Source organism: Pseudophryne corroboree, chromosome 9, assembly GCF_028390025.1.
Source record: "Pseudophryne corroboree isolate aPseCor3 chromosome 9, aPseCor3.hap2, whole genome shotgun sequence".
Taxonomy (NCBI): Eukaryota; Metazoa; Chordata; class Amphibia; order Anura; family Myobatrachidae; genus Pseudophryne; species Pseudophryne corroboree.
This window is the reverse complement of record NC_086452.1, coordinates 436,030,877-436,057,619: the sequence shown is the minus strand read 5'-3', so window position 1 is coordinate 436,057,619 and position 26,743 is coordinate 436,030,877. Positions and strand designations below refer to the sequence as shown.

General features: G+C 49.8%; 1 long non-coding RNA gene across 1 annotated transcript in view; it reads left to right on the top strand.

The window, feature by feature from the left end:
* The first annotated feature begins 13,895 nt into the window (after positions 1-13,895).
* Positions 13,896-26,743, top strand: part of LOC134957117 (uncharacterized) — a 38,978-nt gene continuing 26,130 nt past the window's right edge. Inside the window, exon 1 of the long non-coding RNA XR_010186474.1 lies at positions 13,896-14,219. This is a non-coding gene — a long non-coding RNA (uncharacterized LOC134957117). The remainder of the gene's footprint in view (positions 14,220-26,743) is intronic.

Here is a 26,743-nt window from a genome sequence, read left to right as displayed (position 1 = left end):
CATTACGGCAGACAGCGTGCCCTTGTTACACATAGCGGCAGACAGCGTACACTTTTTACACATTACGGCAGACAGCGTGCCCTTGTTAAACATAGCAGCAGACAGCGTACACTTTTTACATATAACGGCAGACAGCGTCCCCCTTTTTACACATTACGGCAGACAGCATCCCCTTTTTACACATTACGGCAGACAGCGTACACTTTTTACACATAACGGCAGACAGCGTCCCCTTGTTACACATTACGGCAGACAGCGTACACTTTTTACACATTACGGCAGACAGCGTCCCCTTTTTACACAAAGCGGCAGGCAGATTCCCATTTTTACACATAACGGCAGGCAGATTCCCCATTTTTACACATTGCGGCAGGCAGATTCCCCATTTTTACACATAGCGGCAGGCAGATTCCCCATTTTTACACATTGCGGCAGGCAGATTCCCCATTTTTACACATAGCGGCAGGCAGATTCCCCATTTTTACACATAGCGGCAGGCAGATTCCCCATTTTTACACATATAGCGGCAGGCAGATTCCCCCTTTTTACACATTGTGGCAGGCAGATTCCCCATTTTTACACATAGCGGCAGGCAGATTCCCCATTTTTACACATAGCGGCAGGCAGATTCCCCCTTTTTACACATTGCGGCAGGCAGTCCCAAGAAAGACAGAAAGAAAGACAGAAAGAAAGACAGGACAGAAAGAAAGAAGAATTATACTTACCCTCTCCGCTGGCTCAGGCTCCTCGGTGCAGCTTCTGATGATTCCCGGGCAGGAGAGAATGAGGAGGAGAGGGGTGGGGGGTGGGGGGTGGAGGAGGGAGCCGCAGCAGCGCTGTGTTATTGGTGGAGGCGCTGCTGCTGCTGCCCTTCTGCTCCACTATAGGCTGTTCTCGGAAGACAGCCTATAGTGAAGCAGGGGGCCAGCAGCAGCAGCGCCTCCACCAGTAACAAAGCGGTGCTGCGGCTCCCTCCTCCACCTCCCTCCTCCTCCTTACCCCCGTGCCCATGACCGCTGCGCTCCTCTCCGACTCCTGTGTCCTGCGGGCGGCTGAGTGCTGCGGGCAGCGGTTGCCCGCAGCACACAGCAGCATGTAATGAGTCAGTTTGACTGGTTGCACTGGCGGTAGTTCCCCCTCTGGTTAGTAGCTGATTTGGGGTATATGTATCAAAGATAGTGATAAAGTACTAACCCATCAGCTCCTAACTGTCAAACACAGCCTGTAACATAGCATTTATGAGCTGATGGGTTGGCATTTTATCTCTCTTCACTTTATCTCTTTTTGCAAGCTTTGATACAGTACATATGCCCATATTTATTTTGCTTCACCTTATCTCTCTCCAAGATAAATCTCGCCCTCGGTTCCATCACGTTCTGAAATGTACTTTCCTTCGTTACGCCATTATATACTGTATGGTCCATAACATTTCTGTGTTTTATGCTTTACACCCCACCAAAAAGGACGGTAGTAACCATGTGGACGCCTATTCTCTCCCTGCGTCTGTTTTTTGTCTTACGTCTCTTTAATAAGACTACTGTCAAAGGAAAGAATGGTGAAAACAGAGTTCAAAGCACTTTCAAAGCTGGCATGGCAGCGCACACAGCCTGTGTCATGGCCTGTTCCCATTAGAGAAATCTGCTCTCATTTCCCTTCTATAAGACCGATCTTTTTGTTCAAACAGATTTGTTATTTATGTACAATCTGTGCACCTTCCTTTACACACCTCCACCAAATGTATCGAGCGCCATGTTAAACACTAAACATCAAATAATGCTGAAGAAATAAAATCTACAAATGTAAATTATACAATTTACTAATTTTTTTTTCCATTTTCTAAAACTAAACTGGCCGTGGTTCTGTTTTATAATTATTTTGTCATTCTTATGGTGCCCATACACTTGTGAGATAATCGGTGCTAACCTTCGATTTTGACCTCATCTGTGAGAGAAATCGAAGGATTGTATGCACATTTTAGGTACCTTGAGACGCGATGCCCGGGCACGCCGCTCGAATGTCGCGTCTCAAGATATTATGTGCTGCACTTAATATCTCTCGCATCGCAGTGCGATCGCATGTGGTTTTAAAACCACATGAGTTATATTGCACTGCGATGTGCGATGGGCACCTGCCGGGAGCGGACAGAGGCCACTCCCACTCGGCGGTGACGTGCTGATCACGTGATTACCATGCGATCTATTGCATGATCGCATGGTAATCACTTCGGCAGTTCAGGTGCGATTTCTTCGCACCTGAACTGTCGGTGCGATGCCCTGCGATATCGCGTCGCGGGGCATCGCACAAGTGTATGGACACCATTACTTCTCTGATCACTTTGCTTGTGCATTGTTATTTTGTGTTGTACATCAGTTCACTATGAAACTTAAAGAACACTGTGTAAATACTGTAGAGTGGAATACAATCCTTTAAACTGTAAATTTACAAACAGGAAGCTTCTTACCTGATATTTTGGTAATACGGTTTGTTGGTAAATGCCCCCCACCCCTCTCCCCCCAACCCTCAACTCTTTGTGAATAGCTAATGCATGACATGGACCAATCCATTTTCAAGGAGTTGGTTCTGGGGTACAGACTTTGAACGCCACACCTATTATCCCGTTCTGGTCATATTGAGTGGTTGCCTGATGCCCTAAGCCAGGCATGTCCAAACTGCGGCCCTCCAGCTGTTGTGAAACTACATATCCCAGGGCCGGGAGAGGGCGCACTGCTACTGTTACGGCTCTGACTTTGACAATATGTATAGTAAAGTTACATATACAGTATGAAGTGTTTTGTATATGAGTTGGTGGAGCAAGGATTCATGTCTTAAGATCCACATATAAACTAACACAGTTTCAATTCACTACTGATTTGAAGTTCATGGACAAGAATAATCAGATAGATTGATAAGAGCCCCAAGTTACTGAGCAATTTCTGCAGACCGCTCTTGTCTCAATTAGGGTCAGATTCAATTAGCAGCTGGTTGAGTCACGCAGTTTGTTCCCGCTGGTAAAGTGCATTGAGGTATTCAATTTCAGACCTACAAAAATCTGCAAGCAGCCATGAGGCAACAGTTACCAGTTATTTATGATCACACCCTCTGCATATATATATATATATATATATATATATATACTGCTCGAAAAAATAAAGGGAACACTTGAACAACACAATGTAACTCCAAGTCAATCACACTTCTGTGAAATCAAACTGTCCACTTAGGAAGCAACACTTATTGACAATCAATTTCACATGCTGTTGTGCAAATGGAATAGACAACAGGTGGAAATTATAGGCAATTAGCAAGACACCCCCATTAAAGGAGTTGTTCTGCAGGTGGTGACCACAGACCACTTCTCAGCTTCTATGCTTTCTGGCTGATGTTTTGGTCACTTTTGAAAGCTGGCGGTGCTTTCACTCTAGTGGTAGCATGAGACGGACCGCTACCTCCGCCTTTGTGCAAAGAGGAACAGGAGGAGCACTGCCAGAGCCCTGCAAAATGACCTCCAGCAAGCCACAAATGTGCATGTGTCTACTCAGAAACAGACTCCATGAGGGTGGTATGAGTGCCCGACGTCCACAGGTGGGGGTTGTGCTTACAGCCCAACACCGTGCAGGACGTTTGGCATTTGCCAGAGAACACCAAGATTGGCAAATTCGCCACCAGCGCCCTGTGCTCTTCACAGATGAAAGCAGGTTCTCACTGAGCACATGTGACAGAGTCTGGAGACGCCAAGGAGAACGTTCTGCTGCCTGCAACATCCTCCAGCATGACCGGTTTGGCAGTGGGTCAATAATGGTGTGGGGTGGCATTTCTTTGGGGGGCCGCACAGCCCTCCATGTGCTCGCCAGAGGTAGCCTGACTGCCATTAGGTACCGAGATGAGATCCTCAGACCCCTTGTGAGACCATATGCTAGTGCGGTTAGCTCTGAGTTCCTCCTAATGCAAGACAATGCTAGACCTCATGTGGCTGGAGCATGTCAGCAGTTCCTGCAAGACGAAGGCATTGATGCTATGGACTGGCCCGCCCATTCCCCAGACCTGAATCCAATTGAGCACATCTGGGACATCATGTCTCGCTCCATCCACCAACGCCACGTTGCACCACAGACTGTCCAGGAGTTGGCGGATGCTTTAGTCCAGGTCTGGGAGGAGATCCCTCAGGAGACCATCCGCCACCTCATCAAGAGCATGCCCAGGCGTTGTAGGGAGGTCGTACAGGCACGTGGAGGCCACACACACTACTGAGCCTCATTTTGACTCGTTTTAAGGACATTACATCAAAGTTGGATCAGCCTGTAGTGTGTTTTTCCACTTTAATTTTGAGTGTGACTCCAAATCCAGACCTCCGTGGGTTAATAAACTTGATTTCCATTGATATTTTTTGTGTGATTTTGTTGTCAGCACATTCAACTATGTAAAGAACAAAGGGGCAGATGTATTAACCTGGAGAAGGCATAAGGAAGTGATAAACCAGTGATATGTGCAAGGTGATAAAGGCACCAGCCAATCAGCTCCAATATGTAAATTAACAGTTAGGAACTGATTGGCTGTTGCCTTTATCACCCTGCACATATCTCTGGTTTATCACTTCCTTATGCCTTCTCCAGGTTAATACATCTGCCCCAAAGTATTCAATAAGAATATTTTATTAATTCAGATCTAGGATGTGTTATTTTAGTGTTCCCTTTATTTTATTGAGCAGTGTATATATATATATATATATATATATATATATATGTATGTATATATATATATATATATATATTAGGAGCAAGAGAAAAATACTGCACCACTAATGAAAATATCAACACTAACAAATGATAAATAAAGTATAGCAGCTGCCTAATGACACTCCCTATATATAGGTTGTCTGCTGGTCCCCAATTGTACAGAGATGGTAAATCCCTGATACAATTTGATCTATAAATAAAAAGGGGGATGGGGGTAGCGACCAATGGTGTCTAAAATAGTATAAAAATATCAAAGCGGATATAATATATGATAAATAATTGAATCACAATGATAACAATACAATACTTTTAAAAAAAATGGGATAAAAAAGCATATACACAATAAATACAAGTAAAGTACAGGATATTTTAAAAGAGGTAAGTCTTATCTGAATTAGAGGTCAGTATCAATTTTCCAACGCGTTTCGTCACACAGACTTCATCAAGGGGTAAAGGCAGAATGGGGCTAGACATCCATTTATACTAGTACTGCTCAATACTTAATTATGACATCATATCCTGCATAAGTGAGACCAATAATTAGTGGGCTATGGTAATATGGTTAAAATAATCAGTCACCCCAGTGGGCAGATAATACACTTATACAGAGTGAGAACGAATGTTTCCAAATGTTATAAAACATGAAAAACATCTTTAAAAGACTTAAAATGTAAAACGGTGGTACTTCTGCCACACTTCCGGTATACATGTGCCCTCAGTGCACGTGCGCAGCACTTCCGCCCCACTTCCGGGGTCCTGCCGCGCATGTGCTTGCTGTCATCTCTGGTGATGGACATGTAGATCCCGGACTCCTACGGCGATACGTCGCCTGTTGCGGCGGCCATTTTCTAATAGTCTCTTGTATCGTATTCAGAGCGGCGGCCATTTTACTGAAGACCATAATACAGGACAATCTTCTTTTTCCATAGACGGTTTCCATGCAAAGGGACAACAAAGGAAAACAAAGTGTAAATAATCGAAGGACATAAGATTGCTAATAAGAAATACTAATTTTAGCAGCTTATAGAAGAGAAAATAATTAGTTAGGAAAATAGAGTGTTTTGGATTCGGTTCCGCGGCCGTGTTTTGGATTCGGACGCATTTTGGCAAAACCTCCCTGAAAATTTTTTGTCGGATTCGGGTGTTTTCTTACAAAAAACCCTCAAAAACAGCTTCAATCATAGAATTTGGGGGTCATTTTGATCCCATAGTATTATTAACCTCAATAACCATAATTTCCACTCATTTCCAGTCTATGCTGAACACCTCACACCTCACAATATTATTTTTAGTCCTAAAATTTGAACTGAGGTTGCTGTATGACTAAGCTAAGTGACCCAAGTGGCCGACACAAACACCTGGCTCATATAGGAGTGGCACTGCAGTGTCAGACAGGATGGCACTTCAAAAAAATAGTCCCTAAACAGCAAATGATGCAAAGAAAAAAGAGGTACACCAAGGTCGCTGGATGGCTAAGCTAAGCGACCCAAGTGGCCGACACAAACACCTGGCCCATCTAGGAGTGGCACTGCAGTGTCAGACAGGATGGCAGATTTAAAAAATAGTCCCGAAAGAGCACATGATGCAAAGAAAAAAAGAGGTGCACCAAGGTCGCTGGATGGCTAAGCTAAGTGACTCAAGTGGCCGACACAAACACCTGGCCCATCTAGGAGTGGCACTGCAGTGTCAGACAGGATGGCAGATTTAAAAAATAGTCCCCAAACAGCACATGATGCAAAGAAAAAAAGAGGTGCACCAAGGTCGCTGGATGACTAAGATAAGCGACCCAAGTGGCCGGCACAAACACCTGGCCCATCTAGGAGTGGCACTGCAGTGTCAAACAGGATGGCAAATTTAAAAAATAGTCCCCAAACAGCACATGCAGCACACATATGGATAGTATACTTGACGACACAGAGTTAGAGCAATGGACTACTGTACCATACTGCTATATATACACTGGTGGTCAGCAAAATTCTGCACTGTACTCCTACTACATACTGCGCACAACTAAAATGCAGCACTGGTATGGATGGATAGTATACTTGACGACACAGAGGTAGAGCAATGGACTACTGTACCGTACTGCTATATATATACCGGTGGTCAGCAAAATTCTGCACTGTCCTCCTATTATATACTGCGCCCAACTAAAATGCAGCACAGGTATGGATGTATAGTATACTTGACGACACAGAGGTAGAGCAATGGACTACTGTACCGTACTGCTATATATATACTGGTGGTCAGCAAAATTCTGCACTGTCCTCCTACTATATACTACAATGCAGCACAGATATGGAGCCTTTTTCAGGCAGAGAACGTAGATATTTTCAGCACACAGAGCACAGATATTTGCAGCACACTGAGCACAGATATTTGCAGCACACTGAGCACAGATATTTGCAGCACACTGAGCACAGATATTTGCAGCACACTGAACACAACTGAGAGAACGCTGCACACGTCCTCTCCCTATCATCTCCAATGCACGAGTGAAAATGGCGGCGACGCGCGGCTCCTTATATAGAATACGAATCTCGCGAGAATCCGACAGCGGGATGATGACGTTCGGGCACGCTCTGGTTATCCGAGCAAGGCGGGAAGATCCGAGGCTGCCTCGGAACCGTGTAAAATGGGTGAAGTTCGGGGGGGTTCGGATCCCGGGGAACCGAACCCGCTCATCTCTAATAATTATACTGCGCTGTATATTGAAAATAAGGGGGGTATTAAGGATAATAAACAGTGAAAATACTACTAGATATAATAAGATTAACACTAATAAGTATCATTAGTATTTTCACTTACTTAATGCTTTCCACAGTCACATTCCAAAACATAAATAACAGATTGGGTGTTACAATTAATGAAGTATTTTATTTTATATTCCTTCTTTTTCTCTGAATCCGTGAATGTCTTCCTGACCGGGTGTAAAAACCTGCAAATGTTACATCGGCCGCATTTGTACGATCCTGTGCATTTCAGCAGTAGTCGACCCTCATCATGCTCAGTGGTCAGCATGCTCGGGGCAAGGATGTTCTTGAGGTTCCGTGATTTTTTTAAAAATTATCTCAGGGCGTGGAGGTAAAGGTTCTTTAAGAATCGGGTCCATCAGCAGAATTCCCCTGTGGTTCCTAAGTGAATTTCTAATGACCATCTCATGTCGATTGTATGTTGTGATGAATGCTGTGGAATCTTTTTTACTCACTCTTGGTTTGTATTCCAGCAAGTTAGATCTCTCCAAGGCTTTGGCTTTAGTTACGGCTTCTTCTAGGATTGACTCTGGGTATTCTTTTTCGTTAAACCGGTTTTTGTACATTTCCAGTTGGGTTTCGCATTCTTCCTGGTTACTGCAGTTCCATTTTATCCTATTGAATTGGGAGAAGGGGATGTTATTTTTCCATCTCTTCAAATGATTGCTTTTGTAATGATGATAGCTATTTGTGTCCACTTGTTTCACAAAGTTCTTAGTCGTGCTTTTTCCATTCTCTCCCGTTAGGACCAAATCCAAAAATTCAACTGATTATTTGTTAATATTGGATGTGAACATAAGATTCATCTCGTTATTACCAAGGTATTCTAAAAACTTGTAAAAATGTTCAACTGTTCCATCCCAAATTAATAAAATATCATCTATATACCGTCGATAAAAAACAATGTGGTTATTAAAATCATGGTGGTCATATATGAAAATCGTCTCCCAGCATCCCATAAACAGGTTTGCGAAACTGGGTGCAAAAATTGTACCCATTGCTGTACCACAGCGTTGTAAGTAAAACTGATCTAAAAATGTAAAATAATTGTGCCGAAGTATAAAATACATAATACTACAGAGAAAATCCTTATGAGTTACCGTTAATGATGTATCCCTGTCTAAAAATTCCCTGCATGCTGTGATGCCTTTTACATGTTCTATACATGTGTATAGAGATTGTACATCTACTGTTACCAACAAGTATGTATCTTTCCATTCCAAATTTTTTAATAAATTTAATACTGAAGTATTATCTTTTAGGTAGGATGGTAGTTCTTTCACATAACCTTTCAAAAAGACGTCAGCATATTCTGATAAATTCGAAGTAAGTGAATCAATAACCGCCACTATAAGTCTTCCGGGCGGGTTGGACTGATTTTTATGGATTTTGGGCAAAAAGTAGAAAATAGGGCTAGTGGGGTCTGTTCTCATTAAATATTGAAATTCTTCTTTCGTGATAATGTCTGTATGTAAGCCGTGCAATAATAATGTTCTCAATTCTTCCACATATGAGTCCTTTGGATCGCCTGCTAATTTGGTGTGTGAGGTGTCATCTCCCAGTAGTCTCAAAGCTTCATTGGTGTATTTATAATGGTCCATGAGTACCAGACCCCCCCCCCCCTTTATCAGCTTGTTTTATAACAATCCCCCTATTCTTCTGTAAGTTTTTTAGGGCCTCACTTTCTCGATTATTAATGTTTCTCTCTTTAATATTCTCCTGATTAGTTTCACAGAGGTCCTTCTTGACCAGTTCATAAAAGAAGTTGAGATTGCTCCCTTTGGATTCTAATGGGTAATATTTAGAGGTCGGTTTTAGACCCGATTTAGGCTGATTTGCATAATTACTGATAATAGCATCTTCCTTTCTTAAATAATGTCTTTTGAGCATTAATTTCCTTACGAATTTGTTCAGATCAATGAAGGTCTCAAACTTGTTGAGACCTCCAGTGGGTGCAAAAGTAAGGCCCTTGGTGAGTAGGGATACCTCTGGTTTTGTCAACATGTGTTGTGATAGATTAAAATTCCTTTCTCTCTTAAGTCAGTCACTGCAATGTTCTTTTTTTGGTCTCTCTCCCTCCTGCTGCCCAGTTTTCCTCTTCTTCTGTGTATCGTCTTTTGAGTGGGGATGCAAGTCGGATGTCCTCCTTCAGAGAACTCCTTGTTGTTTCTTTTGGTCTTGTTCCTAATCTTTGGGATAAAAAAAACCTGGTCGTTGTTTGGCCCTAATCTTTGTAAAGCTTCAAATCTGTTAGATGTCCTTGTACTTGTAGATGGTGTAGCCATATCTGTATTCCGTGTTGATTTTCCTCTCATAGGTATTGTTTTCCAATAAAATCTGTCTGTTCTGTTATTATGTTGTCCTGTTGTTCCAAATCTACTCCAGTTCTTAACTTGTCCCTGTTCATAGTCATTCTTGTCCCTTAGGAATTTCTTTTCTTTGCCTTTAGTGACCTCTTCTTCAATATGTTCCAGTTTTTTGTTCAGAACTTTTTCATTAATTTTATAGTCCTCCTTCTCTTTGAATGGTTCAAGTTCTGCTTCTTTACTTTTAATGTTGTTCTCCAACTCTGAGAGTGATTTCTTCTTCTCGTCAACAAGCAGTTTCATCAGGTCAATAGAACAATTGTGCAATACTCTATCCCATTTTTCCAAAAAGGTTGCATTAAGATTGCCAAACGTGGGTTGTTTAGAAATTCTCAGGCCCCTAGGTATTCTATCGACTAAGATATAGTGCTCAAGTCCCTTGATATCCCACCATGTTTTTACTTCTTTAGTGAGGAGTCTCTCTATTCCCCAAAATAAATAATCTAAATCACATGGTGGGGAGGGTTCATTATTATACTTTTTCTCATTAAATATGTTTTGGCACCAATTATTTCTCTTTGTCGCCCGATCTGAATTTCTCAACATTCTAATAATGTGTAGTTATTTCCCAGGCTGCAATAAATATTTTTACCAAAAGACAATTAGGATCAAAAGAAAAATACTGCGTCACTAATGAAAATATCAACACTAACAAATGATAAATAAAGACATCGAGGCAGTGAGTCCCCTTGTTGCCTTGCTGCGCTCACCATGCTTAGGGCCTGGTGATGATATTCCCTCTTGGGTGGTGGTGTCAACCCACCACCCGAGGGGGCATACCATGCTACGTTTGGGATTACGACCGCCGGCATTTCCCTTGCTGTGAGGGATTTTGGCTATGGTATTTCGCCCGCAGGGATCCCGTCGTTCGGAAAACTAACTGCCTCCCATATATATATATATATATATATCTCTACATATATATATATATGTATATATATATATATATATATATATATACACTGCTCAAAAAAATAAAGGGAACACTAATATAACACATCCTAGATCTGAATGAATGAAATATTCTTAATAAACACTTTGTTCTTTACATAGTTGAATGTGCTGACAACAAAATCACACAAAAATTATCAATGGAAATCAAATTTATTAACCCATGGAGGTCTGGATTTGGAGTCACACTCAAAATTAAAGTGGAAAAACACACTACAGGCTGATCCAACTTTGATGTAATGTCCTTAAAACAAGTCAAAATGAGGCTCACTAGTGTGTGTGGCCTCCACGTGCCTGTGTGACCTCCCTACAACGCCTGGGCATGCTCCTGATTAGGTGGCGGATGGTCTCCTGAGGGATCTCCTCCCAGACCTGGACTAAAGCATCCGCCAACTCATGGACAGTCTGTGGTGCAATGGTTGGTGGATGGAGCGAGACATGATGTCCCTGATGTGCTCAATTGGATTCAGGTCTGGGGAACGGGCGGGCCAGTCCATAGCATCAATGCCTTCGTCTTGCAGGAACTGCTGATACACTCCAGCCACATGAGGTCTAGCATTGTCTTGCATTAGGAGGAACCCAGGGCCAACCGCACCAGCATATGGTCTCACAAGGGGTCTGAGGATCTCATCTCAGTACCTAAAGGCAGTCAGGCTACCTCTGGCGAGCACATGGAGGGCTGTGCGGCCCCCCAAAGAAATGCCACCCCACACCATTACTGACCCACTGCCAAATCGGTCATGCTGGAGGATGTTGCAGGCAGCAGAACGTTCTCCTTGGCGTCTCCAGACTCTGTCACGTCTGTCACACGTGCTCAGTGAGAACCTGCTTTCATCTGTGAAGAGCACAGGGCGCGAGTGGCAAATTTGCCAATCTTGGTGTTCTCTGGCAAATGCCAAACATCCTGCACGGTGTTGGGCTGTAAGCACAACCCCCACCTGTGGACGTCGGGCCCTCATACCACCCTCATGGAGTCTGTTTCTGATTGTTTGAGTAGACACATGCACATTTGTAGCTTGCTGGAGGTCATTTTGCAGGGCTCTGGCAGTGCTCCTCCTGTTCCTCCTTGCACAAAGACGGAGTTAGCGGTCCTGCTGCTGGGTTGTTGCCCTCCTACGGCCTCCTCCACGTCTCCTGATGTACTGGCCTGTCTCGTGGTAGCGCTTCCATGCTCTGGACACTACGCTGACAGACACAGCAAACCTTCTTGCCACAGCTCGCATTGATGTGCCATCCTGGATGAGCTGCACTACCTGAGCCACTTGTGTGGGTTGTAGACTCCGTCTCATGCTACCACTAGAGTGAAAACACTGCCAGCTTTCAAAAGTGACCAAAACATCAGCCAGAAAGCATAGGAGCTGAGAAGTGGTCTGTGGTCACCACCTGCAGAACAACTCCTTGCTAATTGCCTATAATTTCCACCTGTTGTCTATTCTATTTGCATGACAGCATATGAAATTGTTTGTCAATCAGTGTTGTTTCCTAAGTGGACAGTTTGATTTCACAGAAGTGTGATTGACTTGGAGTTACATTGTGTTGTTTAAGTGTTCCCTTTATTTTTTTTGAGCAGTGTATATTCATAAAAAATACAGTAAAAAAAGCTGAAAATCAATCTGTTCTATACGTAGGCTACCTTTACAAGCAGATGGATGTGACTGTACAATCTTCATACTCAGAGCCAGTGCTAGGGTGTTTGGTGCCCTCCTGCAAACTATAAATTTGTACCCTCCCACACTTTACTAAAGGTCAGCTCGCGGCTAAGGTGCAATGCCCACAGCAGCAGCGCCGCCTACACACATAATGCCCTCAACAGTGCCGCCTACACACATAATGCCCACAACAGCAGTGTGACAGGCCTAAACGAGGATGTAATGCCTGCTGCTGTGCAGGTGTCGTCACTCCACCCACCTGTGCAACGTCCGCCACAGACGATACCCAGAAGCGTCAGGGACTCCGCTCTCCGGACCACTCACCAGCGCGAACACCACCTCACCGCGGACGAAGGGGGATCTGGAAAGAAGGGGATATACCGGTTGAGATGTGTGCCCCGACCTCCGTCCAGAGTACGGGGCACGTCAGGGGTAGCCGCGACCTTCACCGGCTGGGCGGAAGGTCATCACTGGCCAATAGGCCTCAGCTACCCAGTTCTCACACACTCGCACTCTCGCACGTTGTGTGGTGAGAGGGGGTCCTCACGTCCGCGAGCAAACCCCCCCGACCGGTATACAGGGGTGATGACAGACAGACAGGCACAGGATGATACTCACTTCCAACTTGCAGGTCACCTTGATTGTCGCACCTCTCCGCTCCTGTTGGGGCAAGAAGAGCAGCCTCCCTACCTGCAGGCTACACTACGGCTAACAACGATACAGCCAACTACGCCTGCCTAAACAAACTGCTTTAAACAACTGAGGCTACTGGTTCTATCCCAACCAAACAGAGACCGGACTAATTAAACACATTCACTACCCGGCAAGTCAGTGGAACAATTCCCCGGCCCAACAGTATACCCCGACTAACCAGTCCTACCTTCCAGAAGCTGGACACTGGCCACTGCCTTTTGCTCTCAATGAGGGACGGGGGGTCTCGAGCAGTCGGTGGCCCACTCCAGACGACCGGGGGATGGCGACGTGTGGGACGGGGACGTTACTCCACACTTCCAAATCCCCTGGAGCATACACCGCGTGGAGCCGGTCGGCTCCTAACACCGGCCACGGATCCCTCGAAAGCTGCCGCACAGCCCACTTCCAGCCGATCCGGGCCGGTCTGCACGGAACTTTGTCCCGGGTCCCGTGTAAGGCAGTAGGCCTGGGAGCCTGGGTGAGGGGCGCAGGCCGGAGGCCTGGGTGAGGGGCGCAGGCCGGAGGCCTGGAGGGGGCGCAGGCCGGAGACCTGGAGGGGGCTCAGGCAGGAGGCCTGGAAGAGGGCTCAGGCAGGAGGCCTGGAAGGGGGCTCAGGCAGGAGGCCTGGAAGAGGGCTCAGGCCAGAGGCCTGGAGGAGGGCTCAGGCCAGAGGCCTGGAGGAGGGCTCAGGCAGAAGCAGTGGCGTCATGAGGTGGGTGCGGGGGGTGCGGCCCGCACCCGGGTGTTACCCTTCTATAGGGTGACACCAAAACGAGCCGCACACTCACATGCACCCCCATCCCCTGACATGAAAATGCCTGGTCCACGGCTGCGTCCACACCCCCTCCTCCCAGGCCCCGCCTCCTAAAGCCCGACACTCTCACCTGTCAGTGAGATCAGCAGGCAGCAGCCACAGACCCGTGCAGGCAGTGCACTGGCCAGCCCTCCCCTCTCCTCCAGCGTCCACTCTCTCCTCACTCCGGGTCCTGACTGAGCCTGACACACACAAGCTCCGCCCCCAGACTGTAACTACACGAGCATGTAGTTGCTGCTGATGTTGCTGCATGATGTCAGGTAACTTCTATAGTGGCTTCTCCATGTCCATGATGAGCAGAATCCATTTCTGATGTGTGTATGTGTCTGTATGGGGGTGAATGTGGGATGTATAAATTGTTGGATTACTGAGTGCTGTGGAGGGGGGTAATTTGGGCTGTGTGAGCATACTATGGGTGCAGTTCAAGTGTAGTATGGGTGCTGTGTGACATAGTATGGGTGCTGTGTGAGCGTAGTATGGGTGCAGTTTGAGTGTAGTATGGGTGCTGTGTGACGTAGTATGGGTGCTGCTGTGTGAGCGTAGTATGGGTGCAGTTCGAGTGTAGTATGGGTGCTGTGTGACATAGTATGGGTGCTGTGTGAGCGTAGTATGGGTGCTGCTGTGTGAGTGTAGTATGGGTGCTGTGTGACATAGTATGGGTGCAGTTTGAGTGTAGTATGGGTGCTGTGTGACGTAGTATGGGTGCTGCTGTGTGAGCGTAGTATGGGTGCTGTGTGTGAGCGTAGTATGGGTGCTGTGTGTGAGCGTAGTATGGGTGCTGCTGTGTGAGCGTAGTATGGGTGCTGTGTGACATAGTATGAGTGCTGTGTGAGCGTAGTATGGGTGCAGTTTGAGTGTAGTATGGGTGCTGTGTGACGTAGTATGGGTGCTGTGTGTGAGCGTAGTATGGGTGCTGTGTGTGAGCGTAGTATGGGTGCTGCTGTGTGAGCGTAGTATGGGTGCTGCTGTGTGAGTGTAGTATGGGTGCTGTGTGACGTAGTATGGGTGCTGCTGTGTGAGCGTAGTATGGGTGCAATTTGAGTGTAGTATGGGTGCTGCTGTGTGAGCGTAGTGTGGATGCTGTGTGAGCATAGTATGGGTGCTGCTGTGTGAGCGTAGTATGAGTGCTGCTGTGTGAGCGTAGTATGGGTGCTGCTGTGTGAGTGTAGTATGGGTGCTGTGTGACGTAGTATGGGTGCTGCTGTGTGAGCGTAGTATGGGTGCTGTGTGAGCGTAGTATGGGTGCTGCTGTGTGAGCGTAGTGTGGATGCTGTGTGAGCATAGTATGGGTGCTGCTGTGTGAGCGTAGTGTGGATGCTGTGTGAGCATAGTATGGGTGCTGCTGTGTGAGCGTAGTATGAGTGCTGCTGTGTGAGCGTAGTATGGGTGCTGCTGTGTGAGTGTAGTATGGGTGCTGTGTGACGTAGTATGGGTGCTGCTGTGTGAGCGTAGTATGGGTGCAGTTTGAGTGTAGTATGGGTGCTGCTGTGTGAGCGAAGTATGGGTGCTGCTGTGTGAGTGTAGTATGAGTGCTGTTGTGTGAGCGTAGTGTGGATGCTGTTTGAGCGAAGTATGGGTGGTGCTGTGTGAGTGTAGTATGGTTGCAGTTTGAGTGTAGTATGGGTGCTGTGTTACGTAGTATGGGTGCTGCTGTGTGAGCGTAGTGTGGATGCTGTGTGAGCGAAGTATGGGTGCTGCTGTGTGAGGGGAGCGTTATGTCAGCTGATAGGGTGGGTGGATCAATGTGCTAATGGGTGTTGCAGTGATCGTGCACAGCAAAAAAAATTGTGGGTCCCAGGGACTCCTCACTTTAAAAAATTGGGGTCCTACTCAACATTTCTGTGTCCTATCACATATTATGGGATGTGAGGGCAGGCAGTACTGGGGGTTTTAAGGGGGTAAGGGTAGATAGAAGTTTGGGCAGTACTAGGGGAATGGAGGCGGGTAGGGATAGGAAATACTTGGACAGGGGGGATAAGCAGGCAATAGGATCTCTGACATTGCACTGGGTATATACATATTATGATACTGGGTGTATATTATACACACACACACACACACACACACACACACACACACACACACACACACACATTTCTATATATATATATATATAATATGTAGCATATGGTTCAACACTCCATTAAACAGAAAAACTGTGTCTGGTGCCCTCACAAACTATATATTCATAGCATATTCAAAACAGTGCGGCACTTCTGGCTATAGGGGGTAATTCCAAGTTGATCGCAGCTGGATTTTTGTTAGCAAACCCATCACCACGCCCCCCCCCCCCCCCCCCTCACCAGAATTCTGTGTGGTGTGATAGGGGAGGAGGTCCATGGGGGGTGACACCATGAGTTACCACACCGGGTGACACCAACGCTAGTGACGCCTCTGGGCAGAAGGCCTGCCTACTGTGGGCACAGGCCGAGGGGGCCTGATTATACCTGCAGGCCTAGCGCCTGTCCCTGGTGGTCTAGTGTGGAGCTAGAGGTAGGTGGAGGTGGCCCAGGGTCGCCTACCTGTCTCGGAGGGATAGGCTGCAGCGGGGAGCTTCGTTAGCTCTTTTGCTCTCCACGCGCTGCAGCACTCTCCGCCGGACTCCCGCCGCTGGTCGCCGTCTTCCGCCTTCCTCTTCTTCTCCACTGACGTCTTCTTCCGCTCAGCTGACGTCTTCCTCCGCTGCCGCCGCCGGACCCGCTATCTTCCGCTGGAGCTCTTCTTGCTTCGCCGTCCGCCGCTCGACTGGCCGTTCCCGCTCCGCAGCGTCTCTTATATGACGCTGGGAGCGGGCGGAGCTATGACGCGGCGAGTTCCAATTGGCTCGCCGCTGCGAGCTCCGATTGGCTCGCCGCGGTGGGCCCTGTTAGGCCCGCCGCGGCGAGCTCTGATTGGCGGCCGAGGCGCGAGCCCTGATTGGCTCGCGCTCGGCGCGCCGTTCAAAATCCGGCGTCGCGATTGGAGGGGCTTGAATCCTTTCGGATGCAAGCCCCTCCAGGCTAGGGCCTACCCGCCGCGATGCGCGGCCGGAGGGAGCAATCCCCTCCACATTTCCCCCCCCTTTGTCCTTTGTGGTCCCCACAAAGCAAGAGTCCGACCAGACAAAGTTTGGATCCGCGTAGCGAGGGCCCGGGACACCCCTATTTGGACGCTGAGAATGTCTTGGCAAGGGGAAGGTAGCTACATCGGCTGGGGGCTGAGTCTCCGATGCCTCCTCCGGCTGATTCTCCTCGTCCGGCAGCCACCATTCCTCATCCGGCAGAGGGGCAGGAGCTCCAACTCCCTGCCCCTCCACAGGGGCCTCGGCTTCACTAACCGGACTCAGGAAAGGACAAGGTCGCAGTTTACTCCGATGTAACGTGCGCAGGCGTCCCGTTCCATCAGTAGATTCCACTTGATATACCGGACCACCCGGGGCCAAGCGACGGCGAACAAGGTATGGGGTAACCTCCCACCGTTCAGACAGTTTCCCCCCCAGGTGGACCTCTCGCACCAACACTCGCTGGCCCACGGCCAGCGGGCCAGGTTCGTGAGACCCCACAGGTGGATGTTGGTGGTCCGCGATAAGCCGTCTAGCCAACTCGTGGGCCGTCTTCAGCCGCAGGCGGTGTTCCTCGACCCATTCGACGGGGGCTAGGGGCGTTTCTTCTTCAGTCCCGGATAGCTGTAAGTCGTGTGCCTCTCGCCCTGGTCGACCGAACAACAAAAAAAAAGGGGAAAATCCAGTGGTGTGATGCACTCTGTTGTTATAGGTCCAAACCAGTTCCTGTACATGTTCAGGCCATCGTTGCTCTTCAGCTCGTTCCAAGACGCATCTGCAGCAGAGTCCGGTTAAATCTCTCGCAGGCTCCATTTCCCTGCGGGTGGTAAGGCGTCGTGCGGGACTTTTGAACGCCATAAAGCTGGCAGAGGCGTTCCATCAGCTGCCTCTGGAAACAGGCCCCTTGATCCGAATGGATCCGCTCGGGACAACCGTACTGCCGAATGAAATGTTCGATGATCGCTCGTGTTGCTGACTCCGCAGTTTGGTTTCGGGTGGGGACCACTACCGTGAATTTAGTGAAGTGGTCAGTCATTACCAGGGCATACTGGTGTCCACTTACTGACTCCCCGATCAACACGTAGTCGATCATCAGCATCTCCAACGGCCGACTGGTCCGGATCGTCTGGATGGGCACATGCTGTTCCTGTGGCTTAACTACCGCACACCTCCTGCACTCACGACATACCTTGTCCACGACCGTTTGCAAGCGGGGGGCAAAATATTGGCGTCTCAACCAATGGTATGTTTTATAGGGTCCCAAATGGGCCCCCTGCTCGTGCGCCTCTTCCACCACTGACCGCACCCGGGCTTCTGGCACGACCACCTGCTCAACAGTACGCATTTCCTGTTCCAAGTAGCATTGTCTCCGTAGGGTACCAGCGCAGACCCGCAATTGGTCCCAACGACGCACCACCTTCCTACAGAACCCGGTCAGCCCATCCTGCTCCCGTCGAGATGGCATATGACCCCTCTGTATCCACTGTCGAATGAGGTCCAAACCTTCGTCGGCCTGCTGTTCCTGTGCCCAGTCCGTCTCCGTGTACCTAAGTAAGGCAGTCTGGGCGTCCTGTCGACACAACTCTCCGCCCACGGGCTGCCGCACACGAGTGAGATCCGGCATTTCTTCTCCGCAGTCATCTTCTTCCCCACCAGGCTCGGGGGTTTCCACTGGAAAGCGAGACAGGGCATCCGCGTTGGTATTACTCTTCCCCGATCGATAGCGAATCTTGTAGGAGAACTTGGCCAACCTGGCCACCCACCGTTGCTCCAAGGCACCTAACTTGGCGGTCTCCAGGTACGCCAAGGGGTTGTTATCCGTAAAAATATCCACGTGAGCGGCGGTCAAGTACTCCGCAAATTTCTCGGTCACGGCCCACACCACTGCCAGCAATTCCAACTTGAAGGAACTGTAGTTGTCTGGGTTCCTCTCGGTCTCTCGCAGGCTACGACTGCCGTAAGCAATCACCCGCTCATGCCCATCCTGAACCTGAGCCAAGACCGCGCCCAACCCCTGCAGACTTCCATCCGTGTATAGAACGAAGGGCTTCTCAAAATCTGTGTACCCCAACACCGGAGCTTCCGTGAGACTTTCCTTCAGTCGGTCAAAGGCCAGGTTCTGCGCTTCTCCCCAGGTCTCCAGGGCAGCTTTCTTCGTGGTCGCAATCCCTCGAAGCAAGGCATGTAGGGGTTCCGCGATCCGGGCGAAATCTCTGATGAAGCGTCGGTAATACCCCACCAAACCCAGGAATGCCCGCAATTCCGTGACAGTGGTAGGCACCTTCCATTCCTGGACGGCCGCCACCTTGCTGGGGGTTGGGTACACCCCATCGCGAGACACCACATGCCCGAGGTACTCCAAACTGGATTTCAACAGATGGCACTTCCGGGGCTTGAGCTTCAGGCCGTACTCCTCCAACCGCTGGAGAACCATGTCGAGTCGAGCAAAGTGCTCCTCCAAGGTCGCGGCGAACACGATGATGTCGTCCAAGTAAATCAGCAAGGCCTCAAAATTCAAGTCTCCCAAACACCTCTCCATCATCCGTTGGAATGTGGCGGGCGCATTGTTCAACCCAAATGGCATGCGACAAAATTCGAACAACCCCATGGGAGTAACGAATGCGGTCTTCTCCCTATCCAGGGGGGCTACCGGTACTTGCCAGTACCCACTGGCCAGGTCTAGGGTCGAAAAGAATTTTGCATTGCCCAGTGCAGCTAGGGACTCCTCGATCCTAGGGAGAGGGTAAGCGTCCCGGACGGTGCAACTATTCAACTTCCGGTAGTCCACACAGAAACGGATAGTCCCGTCCTTCTTCCGGACTAAGACTATGGGTGCAGCCCATGGACTTTTGCTCTCCTGGATCACGTGGTTGTCCAGCATCTGACGCAACATGTTCTTTACTTCTTGGTACAAACGGGGCGGTATCGGCCGATACCGCTCTCGAACAGGGGGGCGTCTCCGGTGCGGATCTCATGCTGCAGGTCCTCCGTGTACCCGAAATCCTCCTCATGCCGGGAGAACACCTTCTGCCGATTCCAGAGCATCTGGTCCAGCTTGGCTACGTCCCCGGCCGCGCACTCTTCCAGCGACACGTCCATCTGTGTTCGGATAATCGTACCGTTCCACTCAGGGCAGGCTCCCTCCTGCTCCTCCACTCGAACAGACAATGCCCATGCCTCGGAAGCCTCCGGCTGCAGGGAGAGTTTTCGCATCTCCTGAATGCTATCCTCGTGAATCGCCACCACCTGAGCAATGACTGTCCCAGCCAGGACTCGGCAAAGCTGATCGGTGAGATTACAAAGGCGGACGGAGACATTCCCCCCGGTCACCACCGACACGGTACGTGCCACCATCACTCCAGACCCTACCCCCAGCACATCAGTGGGCTCTACCATCACCTCCATGCCATTTAGGCTCTGATGAGTTCGTACCTCTAGAGGGATCAGGACCTCTTGGCGAGGTGGTAACTCCAGGCGCTGGTGGTGACCAACCTTCAAAAGACCCAGGTGCTCATCAATAGCCCCTAGGGCCCTGGTCCCCCGTCGTCCCACCTGTTGGAGAGCCTGCTGCACAGGACGCCGGACTCCCAGATTCTTTCAATATCGTGGTCCATTTTCCCGGAACAAGAGCTGGTCGAGATATCGGAGTACGTTCATCCCGAGGATCACCGGGCCATGGCTCAGCCCCGGGCTGCTGACTACCAGCAGCCCCTTCCTACCCAGCTCTTGGCCACAAACTACCATTTCCATCCACACCACCCCCACCACGGGGATGGGTAGGTTATTAGCCGCCGTGAGGGTAATGAAGCTCTCGGACACCTCACTTTTGAGATGAGCGTAGTGCTCAAGGAAACAGGCCTCGGAAATGGTGGCTACTTGAGAGCCGGTATCCAACAGGCAGGACTGATCTTTCCCACCAAGGCGGCTGACTACTACGGGACACTCTCCTACCAATTCAGCCTGTTCGTTAATGGCTGACTTCCCCTCATCGCTCCCCCCCGCGGGTGGTCCCGTTACCGCGAGGGAGGTCAGTTTAACTGTGCCTCCGGGATTGCTTCGGTACAGGTTCGTGCAATATGCCCGTACCGATGGCAGTGGTAACAACGAGGGCCCCGGCCCTCTCCCGGACGGCTATCGGGTCCCGTGCTTCGTCCACGGGGCCGTCTGGCGTCCCGCTCACGGGACCGGGACTCCGTGCCCCGCTGGTCACGCCGGTACACCTCATCCCTCAGCTGGGAGACCTCTTCCCTCATCTCCTTGGTCACCCGGAGGAAGACCTCTTTCAGGTCTTGCACACAGGTCTCTAATGGGTTGGCCTCCCTGCTAGCCACTGGCGCGGAGACCGGTTGCACCCATTGGGGAAATACAGCGTGTGGTCCGTAATTGGCATTGTGGTCCCTGGCTACGGCGTCGATTTCCACCTGATAGAAGGTCAGGGTATCATCCTGGGATATCTTATCCAGCATCACCTGCCTCAGGGGCACATTCCTGAGTCCCATGGCGAATTGGTCCCGCAATATCTGACTAGTGTTGGTGAGTGCCCCAAACCCATCGGGATCTTTCCGACGTACTTCTCCCATCATCTCCTGGAGTGCGTTGGCATACTGGGGTATGGACTCGTCCTCCCTCTGGAACCGGCCAAACAGACGCTGCCGGAGGGTCCCCGCCGAGGAGGTGTCCCCGTAGATATCCCCCAGGATAGTGTAGATCTCCTCCAGTTCCTCGCGTTCATCGTCGGGTCGTAAAAGAATCGTCCGACGAGCCTCGCCTTCCAGAGAATTCAGGGCGAGGGGCACCTGCAGGTCGTCGGGCACCCGATAGATGAGGAACATCGCCTCTAGTCGGGCCTTCCAGTCCTCTAAGGTCATATTACGACCGTCGTAACGGGGTAGGTGGGCGAGGGCTGGTCCGACGTTGAGTCGACGCGATGACCTTCGTCGCTCGTCGTCCGTTCCCCTCTGAACCACATCAGTGGAGCTGGCGGTCGAGCCTCTCCGAGTGAGTCGTTTCGGCGCATCTCCCCACGGCTTCTCGGCTGTGGGTAGTGACTGATCTCCGTCCATCCTGCCGACTACGCCAAATGTGACAGGCCTAAACGAGGATGTAATGCCTGCTGCTGTGCAGGTGTCGTCACTCCACCCACCTGTGCAACGTCCGCCACAGACGATACCCAGAAGCGTCAGGGACTCCGCTCTCCGGACCACTCACCAGCGCGAACACCACCTCACCGCGGACGAAGGGGGATCTGGAAAGAAGGGGATATACCGGTTGAGATGTGCACCCCGACCTCCGTCCAGAGTACGGGGCACGTCAGGGGTAGCCGCGACCTTCACCGGCTGGGCGGAAGGTCATCACTGGCCAATAGGCCTCAGCTACCCAGTTCTCACACACTCGCACGTTGTGTGGTGAGAGGGGGTCCTCACGTCCGCGAGCAAACCCCCCCGACCGGTATACAGGGGTGATGACAGACAGACAGGCACAGGATGATACTCACTTCCAACTTGCGGGTCACCTTGATTGTCGCACCTCTCCGCTCCTGTTGGGGCAAGAAGAGCAGCCTCCCTACCTGCAGGCTACACTACGGCTAACAACGATACAGCCAACTACGCCTGCCTAAACAAACTGCTTTAAACAACTGAGGCTACTGGTTCTATCCCAACCAAACAGAGACCGGACTAATTAAACACATTCACTACCCGGCAAGTCAGTGGAACAATTCCCCGGCCCAACAGTATACCCCGACTAACCAGTCCTACCTTCCAGAAGCTGGACACTGGCCACTGCCTTTTGCTCTCAATGAGGGACGGGGGGTCTCGAGCAGACGGTGGCCCACTCCAGACGACCGGGGGATGGCGACGTGCGGGACGGGGACGTTACTCCACACTTCCAAATCCCCTGGAGCATACACCGCGTGGAGCCGGTCGGCTCCTAACACCGGCCACGGATCCCTCGAAAGCTGCCGCACAGCCCACTTCCAGCCGATCCGGGCCGGTCTGCACGGAACTTTGTCCCGGGTCCCGTGTAAGGCAGTAGGCCTGGGAGCCTGGGTGAGGGGCACAGGCCGGAGGCCTGGAGGGGGCGCAGGCCGGAGGCCTGGAGGGGGCTCAGGCAGGAGGCCTGGAAGAGGGCTCAGGCAGGAGGCCTGGAAGGGGGCTCAGGCAGGAGGCCTGGAAGAGGGCTCAGGCCAGAGGCCTGGAGGAGGGCTCAGGCCAGAGGCCTGGAGGAGGGCTCAGGCAGAAGGCCTGCCTACCGTGGGCACAGGCCGAGGGTGCCTGATTATACCTGCAGGCCTAGCGCCTGTCCCTGGTGGTCTAGTGTGGAGCTAGAGGTAGGTGGAGGTGGCCCAGGGCCGCCTACCTGTCTCGGAGGGAGAGGCTGCAGCGGGGAGCTTCGTTAGCTCTTTTGCTCTCCACGCGCTGCAGCACTCTCCGCCGGACTCCCGCCGCTGGTCGCCATCTTCCGCCTTCCTCTTCTTCTCCACTGACGTCTTCTTCCGCTCTGCTGACGTCTTCCTCCGCGCTGCCACCGCTGCCGGACCCGCTATCTTCCGCTGGAGCTCTTCTTGCTTCGCCGTCCGCCGCTCGACTGGCCGTTCCCGCTCCGCGGCGTCTCTTATATGACGCTGGGAGCGGGCGGAGCTATGACGCGGCGAGCTCCGATTGGCTCGCCGCGGCGAGCTCCGATTGGCTCGCCGCGGTGGGCCCTGATAGGCGAGCTCTGATTGGTGGCCGAGGCGCGAGCCCTGATTGGCTCGCGCTCGGCGCGCCGTTCAAAATCCGGTGTCGCGATTGGAGGGGCTTGAATCCTTTCGGATGCAAGCCCCTCCAGGCTAGGGCCTACCCGCCGCGACGCGCGGCCGGAGGGAGCAATCCCCTCCACAGCAGCACCACATGCACACATAATGCCCACAGCAGCGCCGTCTACACACACAATGCCCACAGCAGCGGCACCGCCTACACACATAATGCACACAGCAGCAGCACCACCTACACACATAATGCCCACATAATGCCCATGGTGCTTCTGCTGTGGGCATTGTGTTTGTAGCAGGCGCTGCTACAAACACAATGCCCACAGCAGAAGCACCGCCTACACACATAATGCCCACAGCAGCAGCGCCGCCTACACAGAAAATGCACACAGTACTGGTGCCACTTATACACAAAATACACATGGTACTGGTGCCACTTATACACAAAATGCAAACAGTACTGGTGCCACACACACACATACATCAGTGCAAACCTACACACACACACACACACACACACACACACACACACACACACACACACACACACACACACACACACACACTGCTCCCCACCCCCTCACTTACTCTTCCTCCAGTCCAGGTAACAGCAGATCATTCTATTACATGCAGCCTTGGCCTGGTCCCATCCATGTAGCTCTGCCCCCTCAGGTCCATGTAGCTCTGCCCCTATAAGTCCATGTAGCTCCACCCCCTGATACCGCATTGCTCCATCCACTTTTCAGGCCGTGATTGTCCTCATTGTAAGGGCGCAGCGGCAGCCGGCGGCAACAACAGACAGCGGGGATGCAGAGCAGGAAGAGCACCTCTCCTCCTGGCGCCTACCTGCTCTGCATCCCTTTGCTGAGCGGGTTGCGCTGGCACTGTTCATACTACCTCTGTAAGTGTCAATGTAACATTGTTCTGGGAGCCCATGTTCATATGTGACATTGTTCTGGGAGCATATATGCCTTTGTAATGGGAGCCTATATACCATTGTTCTGGTTGCCCATGTGCCATTGCTTCGGGAGCCCAAGTGCCAGTGTGTCATTGTTCTGGGAGCCCATGTGCCATTGTCCTTGGAGCCCAAGTGTTGATGTGCCATTGTTCTTGGAGCCCAAGTGTTGATGTGCCATTGTCCTTGGAGCCCAAGTGTTGATGTGCCATTGTTCTTGGAGCCCAAGTGTTGATGTGCCATTGTTCTTGGAGCCCAAGTGTTGATGTGCCATTGTTCTTGGAGCCCAAGTGTTGATGTGCCATTGTTCTTGGAGCCCAAGTGTTGATGTGCCATTGTTCTTGGAGCCCAAGTGTTGATGTGCCATTGTTCTTGGAGCCCAAGTGTTGATGTGTCATTGTTCTTGGAGCCCAAGTGTTGATGTGCCATTGTTCTTGGAGCCCAAGTGTTGATGTGCCATTGTTCTTGGAGCCCAAGTGTTGATGTGTCATTGTCCTTGGAGCCCAAGTGTTGATGTGTCATTGTTCTTGGAGCCCAAGTGTTGATGTGCCATTGTTCTTGGAGCCCAAGTGTTGATGTGTCATTGTTCTTGGAGCCCAAGTGTTGATGTGTCATTGTTCTTGGAGCCCAAGTGTTGATGTGTCATTGTTCTTGGAGCCCAAGTGTTGATGTGCCATTGTTCTTGGAGCCCAAGCTCAGTGTGTCATTGTACTGGGAACCCATGTGCCATTGTTTTGGAATGACTAGTGGCAGCGTGCTACAGTTCTAAGTCCCCAAGTGTCGCTCTGCATTGTCCTGGGACCCAAGTGTCTATCCAACTTTTTTATGATAGCCCATGTTTTGGTGTGCCTTTGTTCTGTAAGTCTGAGTGTCAGTGTATAATTTTTCTGGGACCCCCAAATGCCAGCGTGCCATTGTTCTGGGACCCCCCCAGTGCCAGTATATCATTGTTCTAGGACCCCCAAGTGCCAGGGTGTCATTGTTCTTGGACCCCCAAGTGCCAGTGTGTCATTGTTTTGGGAGCAATGTGCTGGTATGCCATAGTTTTGGGATTCCAATATCCAGTTTATAATTGTTCTGGGGTGCAATTCCAATTCTGGGAACATCGATGGTTTCCAGTACAGTTTATTGCAAATCTGACGATTAGGGGACCCGAAAAACAGATTCTGTGACCTATAGGCTGTGCACAACTGATTTACACAGACGCAAGCATGCACACTCAGACATTGTATGAAGTAGCACTTTGATGATGTAGTTCCACTGTAAGTAATATGATATGTTCCCTGCGGTATTAGTTTGGTCAGATAACACTGTATCTTTGCTGTAAATCTAAAAAGCCATATATATATAATTTTATTTCTGGACCCCGAAAGTCCATTAGCCATTACTGACATATCCAAACATTTCCAAACATCTTTTCAACAAACTCGGGTTTACACAACCACCTGAGTTCAATTTACATTATTTTCAGACTACCGCTAAGCATGACTTTCCTTAAAAGTATCAAATGAATGTAAAATAAACAACATCTATTGGAGACTTGTCTTATAAGGTAAAATTTAAGTCTTACATTAAAATACCTTTTTTTTGTAGAAAACTGTGTGTAAACTCCCAGGACATATTTATGTCTGGGCTGTTAAATGTTATATAAATACTTAAGTAAGAACTATTGACCTTAAACATCTGTCCAAAAGGCTGGCAATTGTAATTCATTAACTCTAATTGTATAGAACAAATGACTGTGGAACAATTTTACCACATAAAGACTTGTTTAATAAAATGGAATGAATAGAACATTGGGGGTAATTCTGAGTTGATCGCAGCAGCAAGTTTTTTTTTTTAGCAATTGGGCAAAACCATGTGCACTGCAGGGGGGGCAGATATAACATTTACAGAGAGAGTTAGATTTGGGTGGGTTATTTTGTTTCTGTGCAGGGTAAATACTGGCTGCTTTATTTTTACACTGCAATTTAGATTTCAGTTTGAATACACCACACGCAAATCTATCTCTCTCTGCACATGTTATATCTGCCCCCCC